Source organism: Lampetra fluviatilis, chromosome 19, assembly GCF_964198595.1.
Source record: "Lampetra fluviatilis chromosome 19, kcLamFluv1.1, whole genome shotgun sequence".
Taxonomy (NCBI): Eukaryota; Metazoa; Chordata; class Hyperoartia; order Petromyzontiformes; family Petromyzontidae; genus Lampetra; species Lampetra fluviatilis.
The window spans coordinates 13,686,031-13,697,041 of NC_136293.1; the positions used below are offsets into that span (position 1 = coordinate 13,686,031).

General features: G+C 43.1%; 1 long non-coding RNA gene across 2 annotated transcripts in view; it reads left to right on the forward strand.

Annotated features, from left to right (window-relative positions):
• LOC144937515 (uncharacterized) overlaps positions 1-10,772 on the forward strand; it is a 31,116-nt gene extending 20,344 nt beyond the window's left edge. For both annotated transcript variants that reach the window (XR_013637752.1, XR_013637753.1), the window contains exons 2-3: positions 9,742-9,851; positions 10,154-10,772. This is a non-coding gene — a long non-coding RNA (uncharacterized LOC144937515). The remainder of the gene's footprint in view (positions 1-9,741; positions 9,852-10,153) is intronic.
• The last annotated feature ends 239 nt before the right edge of the window (positions 10,773-11,011 follow it).

Sequence of the window (11,011 nt, forward strand, 5' to 3'; positions counted from 1 at the left end):
GATCAGATTATCAAAACAATTAAAATACCATATATCTCGGGAGTTACTGACAAATTAGCCCGTGTTTTGCAAAAGCAAAACATTAAAGTGAGGTTTGGTACGGTACACAACATTCAAAAACTCGTGTCTTGTACTAAAGACGAATTACCGAAGTTAGCAACAGAAGGTGTGTATCGGATCAATTGCTTACACGGTAAATGTTATATTGGACATTAGCGTAAGACTAAAAGAACACCAAAGGAATGTTAAATTCTCCCAAACACAGCTGTCAGCAGTGGCAGAGCATGCTTGCCAACAAGAACATTCAATTTATTTTGACAACGTTGAAGTGTTATGCAAAGCTAATTATTACTGGCTTAGACTAATTAGAGAATCAATCGAAATTGAGAAAAATACAAATAATTTCAACCGCTGTGACAGCTACAGACTCAGCGCAGCCTGGAAGCATATTACCGACTAATATTAATCACCCAGAAATGTCTGTCCGTCCCGCGCATGACGTCACCCCACATGAGGCCCACCCCCCTCATGAATATTCATGAGTGGGTGGATTTTTACACTAACGCAGGTCGAGCTGAATTAAATCATTTATTACGCAAAGTCGATTCAAATATGACGTTTCTTTACAAAAAGTGACGGTAAAAAATAAATCTACGCGGCACACACCTTACGTGACGTCACTGCAAAAGAGCCCCCCCCCTTAATTAATATTCATGCCCGCGTGTAAATTTACACTAACGCACAAGAAGGCCGCGCACTCCACATGCCGCACCCCTCCCCTCATTAATAATCATGAGCAGGTGACGTCACTCCACATGCCGCACCCATCCGCAATAACCATGAGGGGGTGACGTCACTCCACATGCTGCACCCCTCCCCAATAACCATTAGCGGGTGACGTCACTCCACATGGGGCAACCCCCCCTCATTAATGATCATGAGCTAAATATTTTTTCTATTGAATATTTCATATTCACTGCTATATTCACCTGTCTTCGGACGGGCAAGAAAGCTCGTTATGAAGGAATACACAATGCAATACCTTATAGAGGCGTCACATGCTAAGTGGCTGACTACTGATCTATTACATAATTGCAATACCCCCCCACCTCCGCCTCTGATCTCGAAACCTGATGGAGTTCGACAATGATGATTTGAAGCTTTCGTGACTACGGGAATCCATACTCTTTGGTTCTCTTTGAAGTAGGCCTACTTTAGACGTTTTCTTGCTGTAGTTCTCACCTGATGACGAGTGCTTGTGTTGCGATCGAAACGTCGCGATATATTATTTTTTCTACCTACGTGACTTTACCGAAAGAACCAAAGAGTAATGATGACGTCATCATGCTCTATTTAAGACTGGAAGCAGTAGATGGCTTCACTATTCTGGAAAATCGCCCGAAGATGCTGGTTGATGTACTTACCAGCGAAACGTCGGGCTCAAAAATTGTAAATGTTGTGGATTCACTCTTCAACACACCGGCGGGCTGAATAAGTAATTAATTGGCGTTTTATTAACGTGACACATTTTTTACTGATTGGCCGTGTCGGGTGGTGGAGGGTTGTGACACATGTATAATAACGCGATCTAACCCAAAAACCTTTATTATGAACATAATTGGTACATATAGACAAATATAGGACATTGCTCATCTTAAAAAATGAAGTATCCTTGTGTTTCATGTGGATATAAATCTGCATAACATGCAATTATGGAGTATTAAAGACAATTATGCTCAGTGCAAATTCCAGACATTGTGAGGTCTCTACAACATTAACGAGATCCGAGCACTTCTAAGCGTTGTTATTGTTATTACTAAATGACGACTGTTAGCGTTGCTATTCAGCCACATAATGAATGCAATTTCATACAAAAGTACTCGTGCAGTATCTTTCATACAGGCTGTATAAATTGTTAGAATCACTGCAAATTTTAAGAAACCGTGTAGAATTGTAATGAAGACGTTTGAAAGAATCAAATACCGCGGCCGCCTTTGTTAAAAGGATCTTTTACCGGCCAGCCGGATTTGGTCACCAGCTGAGGGCCATGGCGGAGGGTTAATGAGGGCAAGGGGCTTAACGCGAGAGGAAATGGCACACGCTGAACCCAGCTTGTCCCATCCCTCGTCATCCCTTTGCATCATCGGCATACATCGCGAGAGCGATCCCGCAACCTCAAAATGCCTGGAAGTCAATTCATATATTCGTGCATTAGAAAAACATAATTATAACCCGCATGTTAAATGGCTGTTTACGAAATGGCGTAAAAGCCGATTGAAATAAAAGCAGACGTCAGCCCCATTGCAGCCCAAAATGTGAGGGCAAAAAATTCTGCTGCGATTCTGTTTATATATTTCCTTTGTTTTCAATGATTTCAATTGTTCATCATCTTTATGCCAATTACTTGAGTGATGGCAGTTTATCCAAGGGTGAAGCCCATGGGCCCCTTCTGGTGAAGCCCATGGGCCCCTTACCCTATCCAGTAAAGCACCATTAATATTGATGACTCTTCCCAGTCATTGTTGGTAATTTTAAAGGTTTTAATGTTGGAAAACTTATGCCAATACTACTGGCACACAATCTCCTCTTCTTGCCGCCAATTTCACAGAGTATGTATTGTCTAATCGACAGAAAATTGGTGTGTTTTGGAAATGCAATCAATTGAAAAATAAAGAAATATTAAATCCATTGAATCATAACGCTCTATTGCATTACACTGCTGAGGTCTGAAGGTAAGATTTGGCTCCCTGAGCCCATGTGATCTGCTAGCTCTGAGCAGAGTATGCGAGAACATTTCACGTGTTAATGTTTTGTTACTCAAGCAGCTGACATTTTTGATGGATTAACAGATGCACAGCATACATAAAGACGGTGGTAATAACCCTCAACCTCTGTAATGAGAAGATTACATGTAAAAATAAAATCGCTCTAAGAGTGATGGCAAAGCGTCTTTTTGCAAGCCTGGACCCAGGGATCAATTCCTCTTGTTTGCTCTCTGAATCAGCCATGGCGCGCCCCCGATAATGCATTCGAAAAAACCATCCCATGGCTCACACGTGGGAAATTGGAAGATTTGTCAGCTTAAGCTAGCGATGGGGAGGCCTCATAAATCATTTTTTTCACCTTTATCAGACGATCGCCTCCTTGAATTGGACTGCCATGAACTCTTAAAGGAAGGGGTCACTGGTCTCTGAGATTTGGTTCAATTCAAATGGTGTCTGTCGCTTGGCCTGCAGCCGCGGTGATTTGGAGCAATGTTGCAAAGGGCCTGCAAAGAAGATTACTTAGCTGCAGATTAAGGACATGCCGGACCTGAATTCAACACATTATTTTGGTTCCTGACTCACGATTCTTATCATGAACCCACCTGATCATTTTCTTTCAGCACTGTACATGTGCCTGTGATCAATCTCACCCTTGGTTAATTGCGCCAGGGTGGACAGATGTTCATGTAGTGACGATCTGGCTCTGGGTCCATCATGGCAAACAATATCAGAGGTGTTAAGTTGTGGAAATGTTGGACCCTGGCCTGCATTGCCATATGCCCAGGCTTACTCACCACATCTGCTAAGCAGGTCTAAAAAAAGAGTGTTATTGACATTTCACTGTTTATTGTTTACATTTAGGATCGATGTATATTTCCTGGTGTGACTTACTGGAAAATAAATAAATAAATATGTGCATATGAAAAGTGATTCACCAAATGAAAAGTGCATTAATATGCATCATGTATTTTTGGGATGGAGGGACAATGCAGTCGTTGGCACACTGCGCTGTGACTCAGGTGACCGGGGTTGGATTGCCGGCCACGCCTAACATCAGTGGTACCTGGACCGGTCAACTCCACCGACCAGCGTGATGAAGTATGGTTAGCGAGGGGCACCACCGTGGCGAGATATTGACTACCTCTGCTGATATACAGGAGGTCCTGGGTTCTGATCCCAACCCTGACGATTCCTAGATATTTGGACTTTGCAGGTTCTCCCCGAGTTCGCGTGGATTTTTTTCCGAGTCCACATTTAGAATCAACATCACGCGCTCGGAGTACAGTATGTGGCTGCCACTTCATTGAGCTATCGGTTGTGGGCAGGTCGCTTCTGAAAACAAGCTTCATAGCTCGCTCAGTGGACCTTACCTGGTACAACAAAAATAGTTAATAACGCCTTTGTCCAGCAGTGCATTTGCAAAGGACTATAAAATATTGTATTATTATATAATTGTGTTTTTATCAAGTTTCTCTGATTTGGTTATATTTGAGTCACTTAAAAAGCTGAAAACCTTCCATGTGATAAAGCAAAAGAGCCTATAGAGCATCATGCTATGTGACACAATGGCCTTGGAAGATAACATTACAGAACTACTGCTGAAGTAACTTTAATAGGTCTCTCTTACAGTAATCTAAAAGTCACTCTTTAATTGGTCTTTACAAAATCAGGAACTGCATGCCAATCATTCGTATCAGTTCTTAAATACTGTATAGCCCTTCCAAGGCTGGTGCAAGTGAAATGAAGGGAAAAGGCCAACTTGTACATTAATGGGATGATTTGTGCTGTCATTGGTGATTGGGCTGAGCCCATGAGACTCATACACTTAAAAAAAAAATACAATTAATCCCAAGTTGCTGCTGACATTCAAGCTCAAACTCTCTGAAAAACTGTCTCGTCAGTGTTCCAGTGCAGGCATTAGAAGTTCTGAGCCACCCAAGGAACTCTTCCCAACAAGAACTGTAGCTTTCATCTGCTGTTTAATGTCGACACCAAGACAACACTTGGCCCCGTGATGTCTTTATAACAATTGAGAGAAAATAAATATGTATACATGTCACATCCTATTCTTTGGGTAGTATTTTTTTTGTTATTTTATTTGAACCTATCTACGTGACTTTACCGAAAGACCCAAAGAATATGAATTCCTGCAGTCACGAAAGCTTTAAGTCAAGATGTCACATCATTTTAAAGTCGGGCAGAATGTGAGAGGGTGGTGTTGAATATTGGAATGTCCAATTTAAAAGGGATGTAAAAAGAATATCAGTGGCACGAGTTACATTTCAGAGGTGTCGAAGTCTGCACCAGCCAAGTAGGCCGCGCAGCCCCAACAAGTCATTGTCTCCTGCACGAGGCAACTCTCTGTTGCCACCGGCGGTCTGTCCGAGTGCACCTGCGGGATTACTGCGCCGCGTACAGCAAATAAACACGCACGGGTGCGCTGGGTAGTAATAGCAATTTAATGTGTTCCCATTCAAGAAGCCGCATGCAAGCCAATGAAGAGATTAATAAGCCCAGTATTGCCTCTTAACTTTCCCTGAAATTAAGCCACGGCCTCACACTCGTGAACTCGAGGGCACGCTGTATATGGATGCTACAGTTATGGGATATTCACGGCTGACTGCACAATGTTCACGCTCGGCAGGGGTGTGTTGCTTCTCTTGCCCTCTCCTCCAACCCTCCAATCAGATATGTCTGTGATGCCTGCGCTAAATATGCCTCCTGAAGCCATAAAATGTATGTATATGGTGGGTGGTCCTGGTTTAGACGTGAAAGCGCTCGGGAGGTCCAACGTGTATCACCGTATGATGGCGACACACTTTGAACGCCACTCTCAATTACAAAAAATTGCGAATGTATTGAAAGGTTGGCCGCTAATTATATTTTAACCTTAACAATTAAGTATTTTTTTATGGATCAGCACACATGCCGAGTGGTGTATAAGTAATCTCATGGATTTCAAAGACTGCCTACAGAGATGTGTTTTGTCGAGCCTAACGCTCCTTTAAGTGAAGCCATGCCAATTGGACTATGTATGTCCACAACAAAATACGTATTACAACATACTGGCACGTTAAGTATAATTGTAATATGTTGTATTTGAAATGTATGATTAAATTATCTTATCAAATAACAATTATATTAAACAGCTCTATGCCAATCCACTGCTGGATGGGTGCTCTCCCACACCAGGTCGGCCATGGAGGTGTTTTGGCCATACTGCACCACTTTGCTGGTGAGTGCGGGTTGCTGAAGTGCGTGTCCAAGACCGCTCGCTACTGGTGTTAGCCGTGGCCGACAATTGACGCAGCACGCAAACCACTTTGCTGGTGCTTATCTCCTGCTTGCTGCCCAGAGGTGGTGTTGGGAATTCCATATACCTATGGCGGGGGTGAATCTATCTATAGGACAACCGACTCTTGATTTCTCTCGAAAATGAAACTCATTTTAAATGACCCCACCGGGATGACGGGCTCAGTCAACACCCAACCAGGAGTAGATGAGATGACTTGTTTGTTGTTTTTGCACAGAAGAGTTCAAGTGCAAATTATTGTATAAGGTTAAACAGTTTAGAAGACTGTTCGGATTAACAGCAGTCGTACAATGCAAGATTATGTTTGCAACTTGACAACTGCAAGTTCTGAATGTGACTTCTCTTGCCTTAGAAATGTGCTTCAAGCGAGGCTGCAATACGTCTCCTACTGTTAAACTAAATTAAGCTCTTGCGGAAAATTGTAATTATTAGCATGACAGCCTGTTTTGGCCTGCCTAAACAGAACAGCTGGAGATGTATAAAACATTCAGTGCAAAGGGGCTCAAAGTCAACAAAGCCAACAGAGAACGAGCATTGTGATGTATTTTTACTTGCATCGAGTGGATGAACACAAAGTGGGTTTCTGTTTGCCTGGACATCGTGGAGCCGCAGTGGCTCGACGCACGCTTCGTGGTTGTTATATTTTTTTATTATTAACGCTGCTATAGAATTATTCACTTCATTACAGTTGCAGTCAGCCGGTTGGCTATGTACGGTGAAAAATATTTCGATTTAAAACTTTCGTGACTGCAGGGATTCATATTCTTGGTTCTTTCGGTAAAGTCACGTAGAAGGGAAATAATTAAATAATAAAAATAAAACAATAAAATCCTCACGACGTTTCGATTGCAACACAAGCAATCATCATGTGATGTGATGATTGCTTGTGTTGCAATCGAAATCATCACATCACATGATGATTGCTGGTGTTGCAATCGAAACGTCGTGAGAATTGGATTGTTTTATTTTTATTATTTTATTATTTCCCTTCTACGTGACTTTACCGAAAGAACCAAGAAGGTGAAAAATATGTTCAACATCCAAATCTCACCTCGCGACCAGTAGCAGATGAAGTTAGCGTCGATCGTAATTATCAGCAGACCAGCTCTGAGCACGTCCAAATGCTGTGCACCATTGAACAGTTAATCTAAAGCATCATATATAAATATATATATATACCTTTACAAAACAGCATTTGCAAAGTAGTCACGTCAACTTATCGGCGCAAGTGATACGTTGGCGCAAGCTACATCGTGCCTACCAAGCAGCTTCGTGTTGCTGTCAAAGAATTTGGCATAAATGAAATGACATAGCATCCTCAATTCAACCTGACTGGACAATTTTCATTTCCAAGTATTTAGACTCAATAACTGTAGGAATATGCTGTAATTATTGAGTTTGTTATATTCATGAGCCTAAGATTATACTCTTCGACGATTAAACATATCATTCAAGTAACACCATGTACTCGTCCCATGAGTGTTGCAGGCTTAAGGTTGTTCAACTTCCTCTCTCTCTCTCTGCCTCCTGACAGTCTTAATGTGTCTCGCCTGTCTGTAGATCAATGCATACATTTCCGAATTTTAAAAAGTAATTTTCATGCCGTCTGATGAAAAGTTGAACACGTTTTTTTGAAGGTCATTTTCACCGTCAAAACCTCATCGTTTGGGACCGTTCTGCAGTCATGGGAATATACTGCACGAGATGCAACGGAGGTACATACTGTGAGTTGAATAGCATAACACCTCTGTGCTCCTGGCAGATATGCATGTGTTGTGATGTTAAAGCAGTCTCCTTGGGTGCCACCAAGCAGTGACCTTGCAGAAGTTAAACGGTAATGGCTTTTTGCCTTCAACCGACCAAACACCAATACTTATTACAGCGGCAATGTCGTGGACAGTAATGTGATTGTCCGCAAGAGTGGTTCGCACATCTTGCGCTGCTGCCTGTGCCCCACACTGCCCGGGTTGAGCAACCCGCGTGGACGTTTATCTTTCAATCCATTGCTGCCATCCCTCAATTGGTCTGGCAGCTTGCAACAAGTGCGCGCTGCTGCCGCGTGACCAGCACCTGTCCCAGGCACCAGCGGCACGCGCTGACACATCTCTGCCGGTCCGCACCTCGTGTGTGCGTGCATTCGTGTGTCGCTGGCTGCCATTGCAATGCATTGCTGCTCGGGTAGGAATCTGCTCATCGAGACGGCGCGGTGGCTTGGTAAGGTGACGTGAATGTCAGCGGCATTCAAAATCTAGCTGACAATAATGAATGCTACCGGAATAATTTGTGCCGACAGACCCGGTCTGGCTATCTACTAAAGTTGGTTGGCTTCATGGCCTAGTCCCGCGAAAAGCCATCATTTGGAAGGTGTTCTTCGAAACAGAGGATAGTTTGCCCCCCTGTAGCAGCGTGAGCTAAAGCTTACACCGTTTCACCACGTGGCAATGTGCATGGCCAGTGATATCACTCCTAATATAACGGTGCAAAACGTTCTCCAGCTTTGTCTGCTTGTTACTGTAGATAGGCTTCGTAAACTAGATGGTATTCCAATTGCTTTCTTAGAAAGGTGGGGCGGACAGAAAGGGCAGGAATTCTTATTTGTTGCATAGCTTCCGAAATGTGTTCTCCCGAGGAATGTTACACCGAGCGTCATCGTTCTTGCCATTAGGAATTCCAGGAATAGTCGTCAGAAGCTGCTAACATCGTTTTGTGATGTCGGGCAAAGTTGGATGTGTCTTCAAAGCCCCACAACATCTGGAAATGATATGCGAGAGTTTCAAATCCCGAGGGATGCTGCCGACTTGAGCCACTGAATAGGGAAACATTTCTAGAAGAAGAAAAAAAATCTCCCTTCAAAATCATCAGGAAATGCAACTCCACTGATGTGGCATCAGGAAGTCTGCAAATTTTCTAATGCAGTCAAATCTAAATTGCATGCAGGTGTGATTCTCTAAATGGCAATGACCTGAGTTAGCCATCTCTATTGGTTTTGCACAAGTGAAGAGTGGCCCATGTTTAGAAGGCTACATTCACATTGTATATTTCATAGTCATTTGCTACACGTTGCTTTGCTGATAAAATGATAATGTTCAGCCCTTCGTCAACCAACTGCTGGATTAAGGCGTCGATGCCGTTGTCCGAACTTTGACTAAACTTCACGCTGGCCAGTGTGGCTTTGTTAAGGGCCATGAATTAAACTCAGGTGGCCGGGTTTGCAGTGCAATGCGCCACCGTGGTAGGGGGCGCATTGCCACTGCTCCACCCCCCCACTTAGAGAAAACACATGTCAGTGCAACTCGAGCTGAACAACTTACAATTGTATGAACGAAAAATATAAACACGTTTTTTTTTTACACTTCATATATATATGACGTGTGAGCAGTCAACATAACTATACTTCAAAATAAGCTTTCATAATTTTTCTTTGTAGTAATGTGAAAAAAAAATTGGCAGGCTAGTACAAAAGCAAGTAATGTATAAATGCAAGTAATTTACAGATAGTCATATTTACCAAGTAAAATTTCACGAATTCACCAATTGGTGTCAAAATGTGTTTTAGCTTTGCAGCGTGAGTGCTGTTTTTGCGTTTCCAATTTGTCCTCAAAATTGTTTTAATAATCAAAAGGGATATTATAAAATTGCTTCTGCATTTCTTATACTCAACAGGCCACCCCCTTTCACTCAAGACTGGCAAACACAGCATATTTCACAGCAAAAAAGAGCGTCATATCACCAAGCGTTGGATCAGTGGATGACAAGGAGAAATTAAACTGCAGGTACTGTCACACGATGGATTTTTTCTTGGTGCAGCGATGTCTCACACGTCCACTGGCAAGCCTCCAGCAGATTAAATGGTGCAGACATAGACTTTGGTCAGGGAATTCCTTTGCTCATGAAAGTATACATTTGTCAACTTATCCCAAATTTATTGTAAACATTTAGGCGACCTTGTGAATGTAATTATGCGTGTCTGCACGTGTGTGTGTGTGTGTGCACGTGTGTATGTGTGTGTGCACGTGTGTGTGTGTGCACGTGTGTGTGTGTGTGTGTGCACGCGCGTGCCCTTTCGGGAGACCAGCAGGGCAGAGCGGTTGGTGCACTGCGCTACAAACCCGGCAACCCGAGTTCGATTCCCTCTCAAGGCCAACACCAGTACTCAAATGAGTACCTGGTGCGATGTGTAAACATCGCTACTAGGAAGGCAAAGACGACCCTGGCGTGGTGCTGGCCACCAATGCCCTCGTGTGCCGTTCCATCCTTCATAGGCGCTCGCTAACAGCACTTGCCCCAACAGTCTGTTAAGGCTATTTGGGGGATCTCTCTCTGTATATTTGTGTGTGCACTCATTTGTAGGTAGCAGTGCTATATGGCTTTGTGCCCTGCCATACTTGACATCTCGGTTCGACTCCTGTCAATGTGCACTTCAGTAATGATTGGGGTATCTGAACCTCGTCTAGAATGCCACTCGGATAATCTGAGCCTTTAATAACTACCCGGTATAGTATGTGAACGTGAGCCTCAAGACAGAAACATGTCTAACCCTTTATTCTGGCAACAAAACAGGTGTTAAGATGTTAAAACACCAAACTGAAACCTTTAACTGTAGAAGGAATCATGTCTGGATTAGCCACAATATTTGTAGTCAGAATGCAAACAAAAAATACACTGATAAAATATGCATTGTCTTTGAAACTGATTGGTCCACACCAGAGACAGATTTCTTTTGAGCCTCGTCTCAAACTGTATTAGACCAGAGGACGCCAAAAGGCGAACGTGAGCCTCAAGAAACACGTGCCAACGGGTTACCGTCTCAGCACTCGGGTGTGTTTGAGAGCAAATCACAACGTTCTCTCTCTCTCTCTCACCCTCACTTTCATTCCTCTTTGGGTTTTTTTGCAAGCAATAAAATGGCCGAAACAACGAGAGCACACAGAGA